This window comes from Peromyscus californicus, unplaced genomic scaffold, assembly GCF_007827085.1.
Source record: "Peromyscus californicus insignis strain IS unplaced genomic scaffold, ASM782708v3 Scaffold_9__1_contigs__length_137607984, whole genome shotgun sequence".
In the NCBI taxonomy this organism is placed as follows: Eukaryota; Metazoa; Chordata; class Mammalia; order Rodentia; family Cricetidae; genus Peromyscus; species Peromyscus californicus.
The window spans coordinates 124,953,026-124,972,765 of NW_026294617.1; positions in this window are offsets into that span (position 1 = coordinate 124,953,026).

Below are 19,740 nucleotides of genomic sequence, written 5' to 3' on the forward strand. Positions count from 1 at the left end.
CATGGCACACATTCCCAGGGAGAGCCTGTGTGAAGTAACTACAGTGTTCCTCGCAGTAGGAGTTACAATGAATCAGGAGAGAGCCTTGTGATCATGAACTGCAGGAGGAACCCCTTTTCTTCAGAACAGCCAGCCTTTGCACAGCTGGTAGGAAGGGCCCTTGTGCATCAGGCATATAGGCCAGGAGGATGCACGAAAGAATGAGGGGTTCCTGAAAAAAAAAAAGACATATTACAGAGAATACTATAACATCCTTCGCGTTAAAGCTGAAAATGGAGTCCCTAGGTAAAGGGCAGGTCTGAAGAACCTGCAAACACTGGAGCAAATGCCTTTGCATTTTTGTTGATGCCGGGCTCCTTCCCAAGCTGCACACCTTCCTCACTGTGATTTGCCCTTTTACCCACCATTTTCATCCCTTCAAAATTTCTCCATTCCCTGACACTTTCAACTTGTACTTTGTGAAGCACTTCCTGGGCTGATTTGATCTAGGCTTTCACATATTATTTCTTTCTGGAAGTTTCTTCACACTTTTTTATGCATGAATAGCTCTTTTTCTATCCTTAGTCAGTCTCAAGTTAAGTTAGGGAACCCATTGAGCTCCAAACTTTCAGTGAATTATGGGTTTATAAAGGGTTTTCCAAATTTATCTTTTTAATAGACATCATGATACATTCATCATTTCCAGATCCTAATGCAAAATGTGAGAGCGTGGTCCTGACTACATAATGGTAATCCAGTCTTTTCTCTGTTGGGATGTTTTCAAACCAGAGTAGATAAGTGATCCTCAAGGAACCATAATCTCTCCCTAGACCTGCCTGACAGAAAGTCCATGGGAGCTGTCCAATACATTGTACATCAAAATTCGCTATGGCACTGCCACATCTCAGACAGGAATGCCCATACAAGATGCACATCCATCTTCTCTTCTTTGTTCTTATGCGCTGGCACCCCATAGAGATCGTGTGGAGCTCTGGCCAGGCCAGTGCCCAGAGCATAAAAGACAAAGCACAGGGAAAACCCTGTAGAGACAGGGAAGGTGGTGGAAGGGCAGGTCTGAATTTGAACAAAGGCTGCACACCCTTCACACAAACTCCATTGTCCCTTTGAATTTTATTGACAAACCACAAATTTTAAAATGAAGCAATGAAATGTATCAAGACAACTGCAGGATATTAAACTTCCAGAGCCTGGCTCATGTGAGTCAGCACATGAGTGAGTGCTCTGGCCAAGTGCCTTTGAAGCTGGCCTTGATTATAATAAAACTCTGTCTCTCTTCTGCTAAAATCACACACACTCCCTCCATGCACAAACACTCAAATACATACACTAAATGCTAAGCTGCATAATGATGGGGCTGTAGCATTAACACAGTGTAGTGTGTAGAGTGAACAAGTGGATGGGGAGTGTATTGTCCCTATTGCAGCGTGTGCTAAACTTTACAGAAGCTCATGCTGTTGCTTGCCAGGTCTACCAATCACTTTGGTCTCTGCTCCCTGCTTCAGAACACCAAGTTACTCACTCAAGAGTTCTTTGTATTCACTCTCACACCTGGAAACAATTGTAATGGGTTCCTTGACCCTGAGGTCATATACTAAACTACAGACATAGTCATAGAATGTCTTTGTCTAGATAGTATTGGCAGCCCCACCATCCAAGCACAAAAGCCCCAGCTTGTTCTTGTGCTGTCCTAATCCCTCTTACTGTGGTCTTTATTTGGCAGGTTAACCTGCTACCACTCTGCATGGGATTGTATGGTTCTCCTGCTTCCGGTTTAAGTAAAGGATGGTGTGTTTCTACTCACATGAACTCTCTTTAGACTCCCTTTCTTTCTCCTGCACACATCCTATCCTTCAATGACTTAATGATGGAGTTGAACTGTAAACTGTTACTCTTGAGTGAAGTTTCTGTTACTATCAACTTCCTGGATGCTTCTTAATGTTAAATTCAATTAACATGCTACATTAAGTATGTTTTGTATTTCAAGATATGTGGTAGGTCTCAGAAAAACAAACAATAAATGAATCCATGATGTCATGTCCCCATAAGTGTATAACCTAACAGAAGGAATAGACAAAAAAATGAAATGTAATATTATACAATGTACTAGACATAAGACAAAGGGAATCTTTGACAGCTAATTTGTTTCCAGTGTTAGGAAAGTCATGAAATGAAGGGACTGGGAGCTGTTTACTCTGAGTACTTTAGTAAAAAGAAAGAAAAGAAAAAGAAAAACTAGTTTCTAGAAAATCGTTGTGGCTAATGTATAACCTAAAAGTCATACAGCTAATGGTTATATTTTGTACTTCATAAAGGGTAGAAATAGAAAGACAATAAGTAGCAGTTACGAAGGGCCAATTTTAAATCAGGAAAAAAGAAAATGTTTAAAAATGAGGGCCTTTGAAGACAATGTAGATGTCCACAGATGATAGGCTTTCACACTGCTGGAGTTACTCAGGATGACAAAGGAAGGTTGGGTTGCTTGCTGACTCTAAGTGGTGGGTAACCCAAAACAGTCAGAAGAAAATGATTTGCTGTGCTGGACAGTGGTGGGGAACACCCAAGTCAGAATCTTAGACTGGAAGTGTTGACTGCACTCCCTCATCAGAAACATGGAGGCAATGGCACCTCTTTCAGAAGACACTCCGGAATCTAAATACGATCGAAGAAGTTGAAACTATGAAGTACAATGACCTGTGAGCCATTATTACTTATATTGATGACAACAAACAGGACACTATTTTCTTCTGACAGGTAAGTATTGGATTACAAGTGACCTCACAGTGAATGTTGAACTGAGAGTCAGGATCTCACCCATGGAATTAAGAATGCCATCTCCAAAGAACACTCTGTCTCCACGAAGGAGCCAGTCTGACTTTTCACAGTTCCCAAAACTAGGTAGAAGTTAAATCATCCCAATTGTCGAATTCCTATGGTTATATGATTTTTCTCTCAGGATATTATATAAAAATACTTGTTGGCTGGATTGATCCTTTCTTTAGTGAACAATACCCTTCTTTAATAAACCTTGAAAGGAATTTTTTCAGTTAGGCATTTTAGAAAGGTACAAAAGGAATTAATCAAGATGAACTGAGCACCCAGTTTTGAAATTATGTGTGACATGCTGAGTAGTTGCTACTGCTTGGAGCATTAATTGCCATAGTCAGGCTGCTGCTGCATAAAAATACCTGAGATAAATTAGCATAATTCCAATGAAGAAGAATGGTTTACTTTGCTTTATACTTTCAAAGGTTTAATCTATAGTGGTGCAACCGTGTTGATTTGAATAAATGCCAGAAAGGTGTGAGCATGTGGCTAAGGGGCCAGCTCACTTCATGGAAGCAGGCAGCAAAAGAGAGAAGCAGGTAGAGACCAAGGTTCCACAAAGCCCTTCATAAGGCACACCACTAACAACTGACTTCCCTCTCCTGTGTCCCACCTAAGGGTTGTATCATTTCCAAATAGCACTACAGGCTGATAACTAAACCTACAGAGCATGGTGCTTGTGTGTGTGTGTGTGTGTGTGTGTGTGTGTGTGTGTGTGTGTGTGTGTGTGTGTGTGTGTAGGGGGTACCTTAGACCCAAAGCATACCCATTCCTATCCCCAGTAACCACTTAAATGGCTGGCCCTCAACTCTTCGCTGTCCCTTCACTTCCGTCTTGATTTGCATGTTTGTCTTTAAGTCTTCTAGTCCTTCTTCCTCTTCCTCTTCTTCTTCTTCTTCTTCTTCTTCTTCTTCTTCTTCTTCTTCTTCTTCTTCTTTCTCCTCCTCCTCCTCCTCCTCCTCCTCCTCCTCTTCCTCCTCCTCCTCTTCCTCCTTCTTCTTCCTCTTCTTTTTGTAGTTTTGGTGCCTGACCTGGATCTTGCTCTGTAGACCAGGCTGACCTCGAACTCACAGAGTTCTTCCTGGCTCTGCCTCCTGAGTGCTGGGATTAAAGGCATGTTCCACCACCACCCAGATGTCTTCTACTTCTTAATCCTGTGCAAATTTTGAGCTAATCATGTTTTTGTGACAAAGAGAATATAATCATTTCATTGCTGGTTTTTGTGCATATGTCTGAAAAGTGTGCCTGCATGGGTATGTGGTATGTGAGTGCCTGTGTGCACAGGCCATGGACTTTCATCTGTGGAGGTCAGAGGACGTGAATTTCCATCTTGTTGGAGACAGGGTCTCCTGTGCATTGCTGTGTGAGAGAGGCTAGCTGGTCCATGGGCTTCTGGGTCTTCTAGCTTCACCCCTCAAACATGCTGCGACTAAATCAGCTGCTATCCTGTCTTCCTTCCCCAGGTTCACAGGATCCAAATCCAGTTTCTTGGTCAAGGACAGCATGCTTTTTACTAACTGAATCATCCCCCTAGAACTAAGTGTGTTGTGTTATGAGAAAAGGCCCTAAGCTGTACCTCTCTCAAACCTACAGCAATTCTCCTACCTCTTCCTCTTAGTAATAGAATTATAGACATGAGCCACCTTGCCAGGCAGACACACTCTTTAACATGTTCTCAGTCTGGATTGTCTTCAGTAATATAAATGCAGATGTCTTCTACCTGAACTATTAACAAAACAGGAACTACGTGGATGCCTTTCCTTTACTTCTGCTACTGAAATGTTTCCATGAAGGAAATTTAGTAGATGCAACTCTCTTTGTTCTCTGTAAAAATCCAAGGTTCTTTGTGAAAATTTTCTAGGGATTCAATAACAGGTGTTTTGTAAGGTTTCATTGAGTTTAAGGGCAGACAATGAAAACCATCTAGGCTGAATGCTACTTTGTATACCCCAGGCTATCACTCAAATCTTCTTTCTTCTGTCTTTCTCTGTCTGCTTCCATCACAAGCTTTCCTCTTCCCATTTATAGAATTCTGAATTAAAAGCCTTTGGCTGCAACAAAATGTTTTCTCGATGGGAGATTGTTATTTAACTGTTTGAAAACCACCACACACTGGTTCCCCTTTTATATATTTAATCTCATAAATATGCACCAGCAAAAAAATGAGAAAATGGTTATATACAACTAACCCTGAGGGAAAAAAAGGAGTAACTTCTTAGCTTTCTATTTACTTAAAGAAATAATAATAAAGCAAGAAATCTCACCATTTCCTAGCTAAGTAGCTTAGGAATTTTTTGTATTCTTTTTATCTGTCAAAGTATATCATTTAAAAGAGTTTATAAATGTTTTAATTACATAGAGTTTTTCTTTTAATTTTTATTTATCCTTCTATCATACAATATATTCAAACAACAGCTTTCCTTCCCTTGACTCTTCCCAGCCTCCCACCTCCCCTCTCCCCCAGATCTACACTCCCCTCTCCTGTCTCCCCTAATGCAAACACTCTAGGCTAGTGTATCTCAGTACAAGATATAGGACATGAATGAAGCTTTAGCCTCACCTCCAATTCAAGTTCTACGCCCCACACTGAGAAAATACTCCTCCTCAGGCACTCACCGCAAGGACCCTTATCCCACTCACATCTATTACATGTGTGTTTTATAGATATAATCCATACATATACCATATATATGTATATATATATACATATATATACAAAATTTATAATTCCACTGAAAAAGGTGTGCGCACGCGCGCGCGCGCGCGCACACACACACACACACACACACACACACACACACACACACTGGCAATGGTTCTTTTGCAGCCTTTGACTTTATTTCCAATAGCCTGGTAGAAAGGAAATGAAAACGGCTTCCATCACAAGACCATCTCTCTGATCTTTTCTTGCCTGTCTTTGGAATGCAGAGAAAGACCAGCTTTCCCCTCTGGGCGGCAGTGCTGCATGCAAGGCTCTTTCCACTCTGACTTTCATCCACTGGGGCTATTACGAGCACTATCCACTTATATTCCATTACAATTGATTGAATATTATACATCAAAAAAAGCAGAAAGAAAATGTTTAAGATTTTATGAATGCCAGCAAAATGATTAGAGCTCACAAAAGCTTTGAATTCTGAAGCTTGGCTTCTATCTTGTCCTTACATAAGCATCTTTGATCTTCTCTTCACCCGGCTTTTAAGATGACTTTTATGTGGTCTTATGATTGTTTTATTATTTCAGGAGAAATAGTCATGTAGACTTTTTTAAAAAAATAGAGATTATTTTTAAGAGAAACTTCCAATTACATTATAAATTAGGGGATCCTAGACAGAATTGGTGGTTATTCTTTTCTGTGCTGAAATGGGTAGGGTTGCAAGAGCTGGTGTATAGTCCTCAGAATTCAATAACCATAGTGTGGAGTTGGGCAAATGATTGATCCATTCTGATTCTATTTGCATTTTCTCTTTCTGCAATGGATGGTTTTGTCATCATTTTTAGGGTTAATGGAGTTGGTTAACTTAGAAGGGATTTGGAAAGTATTTTACAAAAAATGATCTATTAATAAAAAAAATCCCAGGTTTAGAGAAAAGCATAATAAAAATTATTTAATAGGTAAGAAGATACTGTGCAAAGAACTGTCAACCACCTTTTAGGTGTTAGTATTTTCCCATTAGTAGCCATCCTTGAATGTGATTTTGTGTCCTTGGCAGGTTGCCAAAGCCCTGTAGCCGTCCTATGGAAAAGCCCATAGGAGTGATCTTTCAGAAAGCGTCAGAATTTGGAAACACCTGGAAGCCTTCTTTTCTGCACACAGGCTGTCCACTGGAGTCTAAAAACAATATGATTTAGCTATTATGGCTTCACTGCATCTATATACTATCCATCTTGTCTGATATGTAATTATTGAGAATATTCTCTATAGCCAACACAGTTCAGGCACGGGAGACACACTTCCCGGGCACCAGCGCAGGTCTTTCTGCTCTGAGGAGAAGAGTGACGACAAATGACTTTGCGATAAAAGTGTTTCTAAGAAAATAATTGGCTACGTATAGGATCCAGTGAAATCAACTTCCTCCTTTCTTTCAGTCGTGTGCTGGAGCTAGTGTTTTCGTTCCATTCCTGCTTTTCCCTTTCCTGACCTGAGCAGATCACCTCTGCAAACATGCCACTCTCTGTCACACCCATGCTAGTCTCCATGTTTTTTCCTGTATCTTGTCCAGTGTTTAGGATATTTAGGCCCATTGTCTATCGAGTAGATGCCATGAAAACAAGCTCACTAAGGCCTGTGGAAAATTCTATAGCAGAGAACTCCCTTACCTCAACAAAAGATTTTCTAAATTCATTTTGACTACAAGTTCAACTTCCTCCCTGCTCAATATCATTTTGTGATACTTTACTTTCTTGGTCTATAAGTAATCTTCAAAGCATCTATATAAATTTATTTCTTTACATTCTATTTCAAAGGCTAAGCTTCACAAAATGGTTGAATAAGAGAGATGAGCCCTCTTAGGAATAGGTTATAAAATAAAAATGAGCTATTATAGAGCAAAAATGTAAGCAGGAGATTGTTTAAATTACTGAGAGAGAAAAGTTATAAAATACTGTCTTTCTATTAAGAGTATCACTTTTATTAAAAATGGAATAGAATTAGAAAATCTGTGATAACCATAGTATTAAAATATGGCAGTGTTTTTTAGGAGTAAAAATTTGGTGGTATATGTAAGGTGATGAAATTGTTAACAGTAATAACTATGCAGCTAGGTGACCTAATATTTCTAAAGCATTTGAAGGATCTGCTTTCAGGTAACTGTTACTATTTGACATTAACGCTAAAGCATTTCTATGGCATTACTACATGAGTTAAATTTTTGAATATATGGGTTTATTCCATTTTCTTACAGTTATAATAATCTGCTTTTTTAAAATATGCCTTTATAAAAGTAATCTATAAAAAATTTCTACTCAGAACTGTCAATTCATTGACTTTCATAGCAACACTATGAATAGATTTTAAAACCTATTTCTTGGTGTGAGGTTTTGTTACAAAACTGTCTGCAAAGATGGAGACCCAAGTCTCATCATAAATGAGTGCATTGCCCGATAGGTAGAAGCATTCGCAGTCACTATTCTCAGGTTCCTGATTGTTAGGTACGGTGTGACGGGGCCTCAAGCTCTTGATCCTATGTCTGCCACACTAGGACACCTGAGCTGTGAGTCAACATAAAGTTCTTCTCCTTAACTTCATTGTGCTGGGTATTTTATCAGGGCAAAGATAAAAGACATGTAGTGCATGCCTCTTCATGGTTTCACAAGATAGCTGAATTCAGTTGATGTCATTTAGTATATCTCTAAGCAATATCTTTCACCTAATTTGAGGTCTAAATATTCAACTGCAGAGGCCCTTTGCTTATGCCACTCTCAATTCAATCAACACATATTCAATCTGCACCTATTACCTTTTAGTTTAACCTACCCTGATGCCGAGCAGGTCATGCATACCTGGCTTTTACATTAGGTTTTGTTTACAGATGTCTATCCCAGTATCAGCGGTATTTGACAAATCTGTTCTATGACATTCTATGACAGTTTTTTTTTTTTCAGTCTAGCCTCACCCAGAACAGCCATTTTTAAAGCTCTTTTTTTTCTCCTTGAGTTTAAATTTTGTCCTCTGCATATAGCACAGGGCCTAAAATACAGAAAATTCTTGATGAATACTTAACATTGAATGATAATTGCAGGGGAAGAGATGAAACCAGTCATGTGTTGAAGGGAACATAGGCCTAACTGAGGATACATATCTCCAGACTAGGAGGAAGTCCCAGAGGAAAGAGCCCTGTTGCAATCCTAGCAGCCCAGTGTGTGAGAGTAAAGGGAGCAGAGCATTGCGCTCTAAGTGGCTCTGGTGGTAGCCAGAGGGCCTCTGCACTAATTACTTTACTAACCACTGTGATGAAATACCTGATTAGAAGGAATTTGAGGTGGGGGATTGTATTTCTCCTCATGGTTTAATGGTGTACAGTCTGATATGGAGGAATAAGTGATGGGGACAGGTGACTTTGTGACTTCAAAAGCATGATAGAAAGGCTTGCCCCTATCTCAGTGGAGTGGGAAATAGAGGCCGGACAGGTAAAGCCAGGCTATACACCTTGATACCATTTTATCCAGCTAGGCTCCTTTTTTAAAGGTGAGACCACCTCAGAAATCATTGCCACCACTTGGGGACTAAGTGGTCAAGTACATAATCCCATGGGGAATAGTTTACATCTAAAACATAATAGCTTCTTACTGTGCCAGGCATCTACACTATCCCCTATTTCTCTTCTTTACCAGAGCAGGACCACACAGAGAGTGAAAACCTAGCACAATTATCTTTGTGTCCTTGGCTCTTGGCGTCAAACAAGAATGTAATAAACTCTCAGTTCCCATTGCCAAATAAATGGTCTAAAATAAGTTAGAATTTTCTGAGCCTCACTTTTCTGAAACATAAGGGCGGCATTGGAACTACTTTAATGATTGATGGAATAATGTGGATAAAGGAATAATCGTAATAGAAACTAGTGTAAAACTTTGCTACCTTGGGCTGTCAAGGTAGGCACAGTGAGTAAAGACACCTGCCAAGCAAGTCTTGCACCTTGAGTCCCTGGAACACTGGTAAATATGGAAACAGAAAGCCAGTTCCCCCAAGTTGTCTTTTAACCTTCCACACGTTCTCTGTGACATCTATAACCACATTCCCTCAGGCACACACAGGCATACACAATAATGACAACAAATAAGCATAGTTGTAGTTGGTCATTGTGTTATTTACCACTCTAAGATCAGGGTATTAAATTCTGATAGAGAAAAGGAAGAGAGAAGGAACAAGGGCTAACAAGGAGTTTTGAGGACATGCTAGCCCATGTGCTTTTGTTCATTCATTCAGATGTTCATTTCTTTAGCTTTTTTAAGGAGGTTGACACTTTACGTATAAGAAAACTGAAATCTCATGAAACTGAACTTGGTCAAATGGAATTGTTAGAAGTAGCAAAGATTAGACTGAAAATCTGTCTGAGTTTGCCACATGACCTCCTTTCACTAGGCAGCAACGTCCTCTTCATTGGCGTGTGGGAGGGAGATTGAGACACTGAGATCACAGGACAGACAGGTGTCCAGTCTCATGCATGTCAACATGGTGATGTGAATTATGAAGGGAATTTCTTCTGTTGTCCACAGTGACTTTTCACGTTAACCTTGACAAATGCCTATCCCACCAGTCCTAACTCATCTTTCAATGATCTATAGTTCTAAGAACCTCTTTGGAGTTTCAAAACTACAGCCTTTTATATGTATTTCTAGAAAAGGTAGCGTTAAGTGGTATCAATATGCAAAAAAAAATGGAAATGAAACACAAAAAACAAAACAAACAAAAGAAAAATCTTCTGTAAGTAGGTATTTTTAGAACTGCAGGGTTTCTCTCTGTTTAAGAAACACTTGACTGTATTTCTTGTATGTGAAAGTTCCCTTTTCCCTTCCTGTGTATTGTTTTGTGAATATTGATGGATTGATCTTCAATCACTTCTACTCTTCCTTCATCCTTGTTTTCCCATCCCAAGCTTGTTATGAGATATTTTAAGTTGTTTTCTTTGTTTCATTTTCTACATTAGTGGATTTGGCAGGGATGCTTGGAAAGCCTCCTAGAACAGAAGACCAACAAGTTTATGTGTTTCTGCAGCTGGGAAAGTGATGCAGTCACATCCACTTTCAGGGACTGGGATGCTATAGTCAGCATGTCTGAAGGGAAACTTAAGGGAAATTCTAATGCATTGTCTTTCTTCATGGAAGTCCATAAACCTTAAATTGATGTGCTGTCCCAGCATAAATTGCATAGAGAGCTAGTTCTGTTAGCATGTGAAATACTCCTTCTAAATGTCTTAACCTAATACACATTAATTATGCATAATAATAAATTATATTATGAAATTTTCATATGTGTAAATAATGAATTTCTATCATATTCACTCCCTAACCCATGTTACCATCTCTGCCCCGTCCCTCTCTCACAAATCCCTTTTCTTTTCACAAGTAGCTCTGCTCTAAAATCATTTCTGCTGATGTGTGTATTTGGACCAATGAATTTTATTAGGAATGTACAAGATCATGTATACAGGTGCCAGCATGAAAGGAAATATCTCCCCCAACCCATTAATCATTAGGAAATGAGACAATTTTGACCTTTTTTTGCATGCCCATACTGTGTTTTCTAGATTATAACTCAGACATGAAGAAGAGAGAACTTAGAAGACCATCTACCCTTTACCAAGTCTTAAAAAAGATTTAAGTCTCTATTGGTGAACACTGTTTTGCATGTCTATGGAAAGAGGAAGAATAAAACCTTTCATATAATTAAAACCTTAAATGAAACATACATCATCCTCTTATGGGATAAATTAGTGATGAACATATTTAATACTCAAAAGTGTTAGTTGTGCATGGCCCCTGTCATTTTAATGTAGTTTGACAATTGGAACTGGTTTGGGGTAACATACATGTAAAATTACGGTGCCTAAAAAATGGTAAAAAAAATTACCAACAGTCAGAAAAACATTGTGGAATGAATGGCATGTCAGAGACTTCGTCTCTATTATGTTAAGAAATTTAAGCAAGCATTTTTACTGTTGGCTGAACTTGAAGAGAGCACAATAAGTTTTAATCATCGTGAATACAAATTTACTTCCATCATCCTCTTTCATCTATAGTTCTCTAAAACCTGGAAATTTACCTAAGTGTGTAAAAGCTCTACTTTTTTATAGGGCTTGTATCATTTTGTTCAAATAGGCTTTCATTTAATGGTAGTATGATCTGGAATAAGTCACTCAATCCCCTGTGCATCAGCTTGCTTATCAATAATGATTGGAAGCTCACCTACATCATTCACAGATTGAAAAAGGAAATACATTGAGGATACTTAGACTATTGCCTACCACACAATGGAATGCTATAAAGCTATATTACCATATTTAGGATTTCTGTTGTTACTATAATTACATTGATATTACTCATGTAATGTCTACAATTAGCCAACGGTAGATATTATGTTCTTATTAAATGAGGAATTAATTGATGAATGCTGCTCAACTTCTGTATTTCTTTGCATTTTTTTCTTCACTAATAACAAAGAAACAAACGAAAACATCTCAGTAGAAGTTTGAATTTAGCTGGGGAGCCTGCATGGGACTGAACTAGGCTCTCTGAATGTGGGTGACAGCTGTGTGTCATGACTTGTTTGTGGGGACCCTGGCACTGGGACCAGGACTTATCCTGGGTACATGAGCAGGCTTTTTAGAGACCATTCCCTATGGTGAGATGCCTTATCAGCCTTGATGCAGGGGGGAGGGGATTGGTCCTACCCCAGTTTGGTATGCCAGTCTGTGCTGACTATCCAAGGGAGGCCTTACCCCCATGAGGAGTGAATGGAAGGTGGGAGGAGGAGTGGGGAAGTGAGAGAAGGGGAGGGAGGGGGGACAGTGGCTGGTATGTAAAATGAAAATAAATTCTTAAATAAATATACTAAACTCTAAGAAAAAAAGAATTTTAAATTTAGGTTGTTCTTGATTGGCATAGAGGAAAGACTACACCAATGTGAGTGGAGGCTGGCAGCCATAGCTCTTGTTCCTCACAGCAACCCAAAGGCTTCAAGCATGTGTGGCTTGGGTGTGTATCATCTAGCCTTAGTCTCAAGTTTGCTATAGGAATAAAATCTTCCTGATATGATTTTCTCCCAACACCAGTAGCGGGCATAGCAATAGCTAGGATGTTTTTCATGTCAGAAAAATGAAAGACTTCAATTGGCTAATGTCCTTTACGGAGGTCTGAAACAGGCATGTGCTAGGGTTGGCTTCTAGTAATGAGTCTTCTCTCTCTATAAATCCTCTTGCCTCTGCCTTCTTCTCAGTATTGCTTTGAATCCTAGTGGTGGCTGGTTTATGACCTTAACACTACATGCTGTAAAATTTAAAAGAAACTGTCTCTCCTTGACTTTCTCAGTGAGTAAGGGAATGTTTACCAGAATCCTTTCTCCACCTCTACTACCTCCTCACAAAATCAAACTTTTATGAAATTTTCTTTGTAAAGGGCCATGTGCTGGTTATTCTAGCTAGTGCCTTGCCTGCTGTATGAGATCTTGAGGAATGACCTACCCACTTTAGTCTAGGAAGAGTCTGCATTTGAGCTGGATCAATCTCCAAATATCTTGGTTGTGCAGACTGGACATTAGCCATTAGCGAGTCATCCCCAGTGCCAGCTACAAATAACCATCACTCACTCCTTCATTGTCCTGCAACTTTAGTAACTTAAAGCAGATATCCATCTGGAGAGTAGAAATGTTCTAACTTGTGGTATTTCCTCCAAAAAAGTCCCAGGGATTTCCCCTAATTCTGATCTACCTTAAACTAAATTGAATGTACATCTTGGATTGAACAACCCTATTAAATTGATTTTTAGCAGTATTGTTAACATTAATTCAGAGTGATGTTTTCATTCTCTGACACTTGGTCAGATGTTCCAGAATATATATTAAAATATGTCCAAGCTTCATTTTCCTGATTCTTTATACATATACATATATCTATATCTATATACATTGCATTTATTTTCTCTTTAGTCCTCCATGTTGCCCATACACCATAATTCTTGTTCCTCTTTCTAATTTTTCTTCCTTCTTTGCCTTCCTTTCTCTCAAATAATTGATACCAGATATTCAAACTTTGCCCAGTGTCTATTCTGGCTCCATACTCACACTGTACATAGATATCGGTGTAAACACAACCCTGGGCTTCTCTTTGTAAGGGACAGGGAAGGCAAATCCTTCAAGGAATTTTTGTCAGATCATCAGCTAGCTCCTGTTTCTATGACTCTTAACTGATTAAATGTATGGCTGTGAAGAAATTTTCTTTCAATGAAGAAAATTAGTTTGATCCAAACTAGAAAGAGATAGGTGATAAACCAGTTTAGATTGGATTATTAAAGAAAGTGACATTTGGAAGTTGTGCTATCCAGGTATGGAAAGTTGAGGAAAAACTTCAGTAGATCCAGGAAACAACATGGGTAGAGATCTTAAAGGTCATCTGGAACAGAATGATTGTGGACCATAAGACGGAAGATCAGCAGGGATGTTTCTGTGAAGAACTTAGAGACAAGCAAAGGAGAGTAGGGCACATAGCAGGTGCAATAGGAGAATAGGAGAGCTGGATAACCCCTAAGTCAAAGGAGCTGGTTCAGGTCCAATATTTCAAAGTTTATTATAAGTACTACCTGAATAGCAACATGGAGAGAGCCCAAACGGAAGAGGCTGCTTAGGAAACTGCCCACATCTCCTGGGATGTAAATGACAGCTTGCAGACCTAGAGTTTAGCAATGAGTATTGAGGAAGAGAACTGACTTACTACTCCGGAAGGAAAAACAACCCACACTTGGAGCATTCCACATAGGAACTGAAGGAAACTAATCAAGGATTATTTGGGTTTCTTATGTGGATAACTGGGAGGAGCTGATTTCCAAGGGTGAGACAACTGAATGGGAAAGGGTTGTTGGGAGTCCTTTGAGCATTTGGTTTTATTCAATCTAAACTCAAATAGAGCTTTCGAGACAACAGTAAGATCCAAAGTCTTTTTGACCAAAAAGATAAATCACAGCTAATGAGGAACCTTTGGCAACTGAGAGCAAGTAGACTGCAGAAAGGCAGAAAGCTGACTGTCAGGTAGGCAGGATTAGGCAGAGATGGAGGAAAGCCCAGGACTGTGATATTCAGGTCAGATGGCCAAAATGGAGAGCTGCTGAGAGAACTGGGAAAAGATGTGGTCGCACAGGGGTGGGGGAAGGGTGTCTGGAAGAGTATTGAGTCACAAAAGCCAGGTGGCACTTCCTGGAAAAGGTGCGATTACAAGTCTCAAATGCTGCTGGGAAGGCTAGTCACTGTGGTCTACAGATCTGTTATGTGGAATTCATTTGTGACTTGAAAGAATTGGCTTTGTTGGAGTCAGAAGGGAAGATGCCAGATTGAATTGTTTAATGTTGACAGGTGAAAGAGACTTGGAGACACTTGTTGTAGGCAAAATTTATATTTGTGAACATTATTTTTCCTTGTTTTTGAAACAGTGGCTTAATTGTCATGTGTCTGGGATCATGCTGAAGAAAGTTGTATTTTTTGAGCCAACCACTCCTTTGTTAAGTATTCTAAATCTTTTGTTTTGTTTTTCCATTTGGGCCTCTCTACCCTCTCCTTCTGTTTCACATCTACTTCTAACCAAAAGAGATATATATCAGAATTGCCATATGGTGAGGAAAAGGAGGAAGATCAAAAGATGTGTATAAAAACAAAAGCTGACCCTGGAGAGACAATGTGAGCAAAAAGAAGACGGGCAGATGGATAAGCTTGCAACAGAAAAACATGCCCTGCCTCTCTGCACAATCAATAAATGTTGACTGGCTATTGACAAGGAAGGGGACAGGAGAGCAAGGCAAGCACATTGGAGGGAGAAGCATGTCTTCCTAACAGCTGCTATTGCCACCACCAAGCAGCTGCTCAAGTCTGCAGCACAGAACCTTCCAATCCCCTTACAACTCTCCTAGGTGTCCCAGCTCTCACCCCGATACTGCTGTCGTAGAAGAGGTGTCATGCATGATTTATATTGCATGGAGCCAGAACTTGTTAAATCATGGAATAAAACAGGAGGAAACTTTGCCTTGAATAAATGGAGTTTACACCTACTCTCCCGATGCCTTGGGTGATGATCCTCAAAGCTACAGGAATAGCCAGTCAAACACAGTTGCAGTGTTTCCAGCTCAAAAAGAACAGAAGTCATGCTCTAAAAATTTAATTTTCTTATTATTATTAGTGTTTCTGAGTCTCTCTCTCTCTCTCTCTCTCTCTCTCTCTCTCTCTCTCTCTCTCTCTCTCTGTGTGTGTGTCTGTGTGTGTGTGTGTGTGTGTGTGTGTGTGTGTGTGTGTGATGTGTACTGAGTTCAGGGCCACATATGCAATGGCACATGTATGGAAATCAAAGGCAAATCCTTGGGAACCAGTTATCTGTTTTCATCATGGATTTTTAACTGCGGAGCCATCTTATCAGCCCTGTTTTGGAGATTTAAATGGGGGCATGCACTTGTCAAAGAAATGTAATTAAGGTTAGAACAGTCAAAACTAGGCTGGGTCTAGATCACTGTACCCTGAACTCTCTTTGTCAGATCTTACAAACATTGCTCTCAATTTCTTGAATATGGACAGTCATAGTGTCTTTACCATGCTTTCCCATCTTAATCAGCTTCTTTACTGCTTTTATATATTTCATGTGGTAATATTTTTCTTCTCACTCTCAAAGAACACATATTAATTGATTTGTTGTTTAAAGGCATACTGGGTGGAGGCAAAGCTATTGCTTCCACTATGAAGGTGCTTATGTTAATTCAGTAGTCCAGTCCACTCTATTTATAAGGAGACTTTGACTTAGTGGAAATGAGTGTGGAGGGCTGCTGTTTTCTGCCTATGAGAAAGAATGAGAACTATGTTACCCAGTAGCAAGCACTTATAGACCAACCAATGTCATGCCCAGATCATGGGGACCCCCAAAAGACCACCATGGAGACAGAATCCCATATGTAAAAGCAAAGAGCCTTTATTTTCAAGCTCAGAGCTTGGACTCTCTGTCCAATGCAGCACTAAGAGCAGAGAGCCCTGAGCCCAGACAGAGTGGGGGTTTTATCATAGCAGAGGTTGGGGTGATGGATTTCCAGGGTTCAGGACCCTGATTGACTGACATTTGTCTAGGGGTATAGGGAATGTTTGGAATGTCAGGTATTTCCTCTTAGATGCAGGCCCCACTGGGTGGGGGCAGCTTATGGCTTTTCCTAGGTCCAGGTGTTGCCTGCCAGAAGCAGTGTCTGGGCCTCTAAGCCTGTCATGGCAGTTGTGTGGTCAAGCTGTTTTGGCACCCCAACACCAATGTCTGTCCTGAGGCAGGATTGTTGAGTTCAATGTATGAGAAAAATGTCAATAGTATTTTGTTATTGTTGTAGTTGTTTTAAGCATCACAAAAACACTACTCATGATTTGGTATTTCACTGCAAATAGATTCAGAAGTTATAAAAAAAATGTTCAAATTGATAGGAAGAAAATGCTCCTCATTTTGAACTAACACATGCCAACTCCAGTGCCACTGTTGCAGGGGAGGGTCCCGTGGAGCTGGAAGGAAGTCAGTGACTCTTGACCTTAGACTGAGGAGAAGCTGGGAAGGCTTTGGCAGGTGAGTGTTTGAAATAATAGTGTTGCATATACAGAAGCATCACTGGCCTGATTCTTAGAAATCAGGCACGGAACTGGGCTGCAGTTCTCAGTGCAGCTATTGCAGAAATCTGGAAAATACTGGCAAATGTTTGTCTTTTGTTCCCTTTTCCTCCAGACTTATGGAAGACCACCCAGAAAACTCATTTTTTATGCAGCCTATAATTACTAGGTTTCATCTTTACTTATTGCTTCTGACAAACAAAAACATATGTTAACGTGCTCTATGCTCGATGCCAGTGTTCGGCACTAATGATTTAATTACCATGGCATGCAATCTATGTACACATTTATTCTATTCATTTCCTGCATTAAGCAAATCTTCCGTGACCCTGGCTTATGTGGAAAGTGAGAGTGAAATGCAAGAAATTAATCCAAAACAGTGGATGTTTCATCAGTAAGAATCGGACTGTAAGTAAGAACAAAAGCCAAGAGGGATGGAATTAATTCATTCCGTGTGTGCTTATGGAGCACTCTACTACACAGGAGGAGACAGACAAAACTAAGATGCCTTTTGTGCAGTGAAGGGACTTAACCTTCGCTAGGGAAGAGTGCCAGTTAAAGAAAGTCACCATGTCAACGGTGTGGAGGGTAAGAAGAGAAGCAACATTGAATAAGAAAGGATTGCATTCCAGTCTAGGAGGTGAGAAGGAAGTAGCCATGCAAAGGCATAGAGCATGAGCACCAAGCTGTGACTTGGAAAAGCATTTTGATATTCCAGGCAGAGATCCATGAGCAATGTCCTGAAGTGGAAGAGCACAGAGCGAGTATAGGGAGGTAAGATTAGTTGGTGCGGCACGCTCCAACACAGAATTGTTATGAGGCAAACAATCAGTGAGATGTGGGTGGAAGGAAAGCAGCGGCCATTAAATGCCTCTCTTTTATGCTGTTTGAACTTTAACTGAAGCCATGCACAGCCACTGGAAAGAATTAAGACGAGAAGGACACAAATGTACTTGGATTTTAGAATGATGACTCCAGCAATATGAAGAATGGAAATGAGGAAGTAAAAACAGAAGGAGCTGGGAGAGCACCAGAATATTGCTGAAAATATAAAATGAAGAATTTAGGGTCGACATGGCTCAGTGTTGTGGGGAGAGAAGTAGACGTAAACTCTGGGTTTGCCAAGTACTTGGATGGCAGAGTTACACCTTAGATAGGACACACTATTCCCTTTATTCAGACAAAAATGTATTTAGTGCTTATAGTATGCAGGCTTGAGTCTGAATATTGGAGAAATGATACTACAGACAGGATTCTTTTGTTTGTGGAGCCTTAGCTGTAGGGGCAAGGGAGACCTCAGGATCCCTGAAGCTAATACAGGGAACTTGAGGTGTTAGAGAGGGCTTCTACATACAGCGTAGTAGGAAAGGGAGGGATGTTGTTTCAGATGATGAGACCAAGTTATTATCTTGTAAACATTCTTAAAATTGGGAGGGTAAATTGTAGCAAGAATTGTTAGAAGGTCTTATCAATAAAAACAAACCCAGAGCCAGGTATTGGGGTAAATGCTGAATGATCAGAGAAGCAGAACAAGCCACAGCCAACCTCATCTTGCCAATTCCTCAGCTGATCCTGTTTCCTCAGACTGGAAGCCTCTGAGTCCTCATTCAAAATGAATCTCAGCTGAACTGCTACTCTAAAGCCTAAAAGTTTAACCAGCTCTAGTTCCTGGTTTTCACACCTTAAATAACTTTCTACTTTCTGCCATCACTTCCTGGGATTAAGGGCGTGAGTCACCATGCCTGACTGTTTCCAGTGTGGCTTTAAACTCAGAGATTCGGATGGATCTCTGCCTCCCAAGTGATAGGATTAAAGGCGTGTGTGCCACCATTTTCTGGCCTCTATGTCTATCTAGTGGCTGTTCTGTTCTCTGACCCCAGGTAAGTTTATTAGGGTGCACAATATTTTGGGGAACACAATATCACCACAGTAGGTAGGAACACAAAATTGTGGAGCACAATACATGAACAAGTATTAGAAAACTCGTAAAGAAACTCAGTCTGTAAAATCAGAGGTGTAAACAGAGGGAGATAGGCCTCCTTAGGAAACACAGCAACAGCAACAAGAAAATGACCAGGGAAAGTAAAATCGGATTAGGGATGAAGATTGAGTTGTAGAATGCTTGACTAGGACACACGAAGCACCTGACACCCCATACACTGAGCATGGTGGTACAACCTCCAGTATGTGGAGAAGGAGTGGTGGACAGCTAGAAGCAGAATAAAGGGTAGAAGAAGAATGATCAGAAAATCAAGGTCATCCTCTGCTACCTAGAGAGTTTGAGGCCAGCCTCAGCTTCATGAGACTCTGCCTCAAAATTTGTTGCAAAGTAAAATGATTGTACCAAGGGGCCCAATCAGCAAAATTTAAAAAAAAAAAAAAAAAAGACTGACAATCCCAAGTGCTGTGGAAGTCAAGAGAAAAATGAGTTAACTGCTAGGTTTAACAGCTTCCATTCCAGGTGCCCTTGTTAGTTTTGTAGTTTTGATGGAAGGACAGAAAAGGATTTCCTGGTAAGTTGAAGACATGAGAGAGCAGAGACAACGAGTCAAGCAATGAAACAAATTAGTATCAAAGTGAAGGGAAATAAAATCCTA